The following is a 2604-nucleotide window of genomic DNA, read 5'->3' as shown; positions in this document are numbered from 1 at the left end:
GGAGGAGGAGGAGGTGGAGTAGGAGCATGCAAAGCGTTTTCTTCAATCTTCTTCTCCTCCTCCTCCAGGAACTACAAATACAGAAAAGCTCCGAAAGAAGGATGTAACTGCAGAAAGGCAGGTTTATTACTCGTAATGAAGTTGTATAGCAATGTAAAGATATGATGAAGAGAAAATTAATATTTAAAGAAATTAAGTGAAAATCTGTAATTTACCATGTTCCAAGATAAAACTAGTAAGTACACAGTCTGTCATAAGGGATTTTGCTCTGTTTGATGGTGACTCTGCTATTCATGATCTAAAAATGGTAAGAGGACAGGCTAGCATCTTGAAATGGGATGACTTGAATCCAGATGCGGAACAGAAACACTTCTGAACATCTTCTATTCTTCAGTCACTTCCAAAGAAAGAATCTAAAGCTTGGACCTTCCATTCTTGGCAGCAAAGGAAATAAAGGACTTGCAGCTTCTTTTGATTACCAGTCTTCTAATTGTCCATGTTAATATTTGTAATGAGAGCTATTCTCTTTTTGATTACCATGCTGAAATAAAGTTATGTGTTCTGACCCATTCCAATAAATTTTTAAAAATTTTATATCTGAACATGTATTGTCAACTTTTTCTTTTCTGTCTGGTTGCAAAACAGCTACCATAAATGCATTTGGAATGTAATGATGTATAACAAGTGTGGTCAGATTGACCAACTCTGCCTACTTTGACATCTATAAAATGGTTGTATAATGGAGGCTGTATATAGCATCTATGGCGAGAAGATAAGAATTGGTATCTACTTACAGTATGTTGCTTTTCCTTTGGATTCCAGGCCTGTTCTGGTCATTAGAGCAGCTCAAATGTTCCCATAATTGTGCTCTGAAGACCTCTGTGGTCAGCGATGGTGGTCTTTTACAAATAAGCTACTTGGTTATCAATTGATTGAAAATACAGCCATTAGATCTTCAGTAAAGAAGCTACTAGCTTAACTGTTAAGCTGCTCCCCTCTGTTCTTTTCTTCTTCCTTAGAGTTCACTATCGTCAAACAAGTAATGCAATAGGAGGCTTCCTGATTATCTCATCTTTCGAAGTGCTTGCATATGGTTAATTAAAATATTTCCCCCTGAATGAAACAAAAAAATAGCATCAACTTCTTGTACATGACCCAGAGAGCTCCAGCTACTGGGTAGTATAGAAATAAATGAGCCTTCCAATATGCTTTGCACGGGGATCCTTTCAGGGTAAAGTTTTATCTCAAGCTGTTGCCAATTGGGTCGCCATCATAACACTACCATTAATAGTTTCTAGCATAAATGGGGCAGTAAAAACTGGTGAGTCAGTACTGGAGAAACAAGTTAATAACAAACTCCCATCTTTTCCAATAGTTTCATTTCCAAGGGCAAACAATAGTCTGCCTTTGTAACCTTAGCAGAATTTAAAGTTCACTAACCCCAAATCAGTGGAAAAAATTGACAACTGGATTTATTGACGTTATTTTTCTACTAAAGGCTTCTGTTAGACTGGCCTGTGTGTTGCGAAGTAAATTAATACTCTGAAAAAATACTGCATATCTTTAGCTATATTTGTTCTGATCACTGAATTGACTAATTTTCTTAAAATGCCTTTGTTAAGAATCCTGCAGTTGTCTTAAATCTATCCAATCCATTTCCGTATTTGTTGGAACCTACAATGAGAAATGTGTCATGCATCTAGGAGTCCTCTGTAGGCCCTCTCCCCTAAAGGTTCAGACTTTTTCTAGGACTCCTCCCATCCAGACCCAGCTGATTTATAGAACTCTCCTAGTTCCTTAACATGTAGGGTGAAGTATGTCAATGTTCAAATCCAACCAGACCAGAACATAAGCATTTAATGGAATAAACATGTTTGTTTGAATAGTCAATATTCAGTACAATGGATAACTATAAATACAGATTTATTTATTTATTTATTTATTAAGACATTTATATGCCGCCCCATTCGCCAAAGCCTCGGGGCGGCTCACAATATGAAGAAAATTACTAAAGTGACAATATAAAAATAACAATATAAAATAAATAACAATATAAACATACTGCGCCTTTCTGCTTTTAATAACTCCTTTCGCTTCCCATTCATACCAATTCTACTCAGTCACTAGTTCCTCATGATCTTGCTTCCTGGAGACTTGGACTCGTGGCAATAGGAATGCAGCCAGGAGCCAAGCCCAGGGCATCTACCTCTTTCCTACCCGCAAACAGATTCCTCACACATTGCTGATTCTGGCAAAAGGATACGCCATGTAAACCATGCAGAGTTGTTTGTCAACTCTTTGGACACAGTCTAATTCTCGTTAAATTCTCTCTCGTTGGAACCTTCCTATTTAGTCTCGATCTATTGCTAATGTTTCTAAATTGCCTTATCAGCTGAAAAGCTATCAAGCAATTGAATTGATAAAGCAATTGAAAATCCAAAAAACAGGACTATTAACACAAAGTCTGAAATGAAAAGTTGTGTTAAAGCACCCTTGAGAATGTGTGTTAAACTTTTAAGGGAATGCATTGCACAGTCTGGGGGCGACATGGAAAAAAGTCCTTTTATACATGCCCACAAATAGACCTCTATGGGTTGTCCATAC

The sequence above is a fragment of the Varanus komodoensis genome, unplaced genomic scaffold, assembly GCF_004798865.1.
Source record: "Varanus komodoensis strain SLA01 unplaced genomic scaffold, ASM479886v1 scaffold30, whole genome shotgun sequence".
In the NCBI taxonomy this organism is placed as follows: Eukaryota; Metazoa; Chordata; class Lepidosauria; order Squamata; family Varanidae; genus Varanus; species Varanus komodoensis.
Note: the sequence above shows the minus strand (reverse complement) of the source record.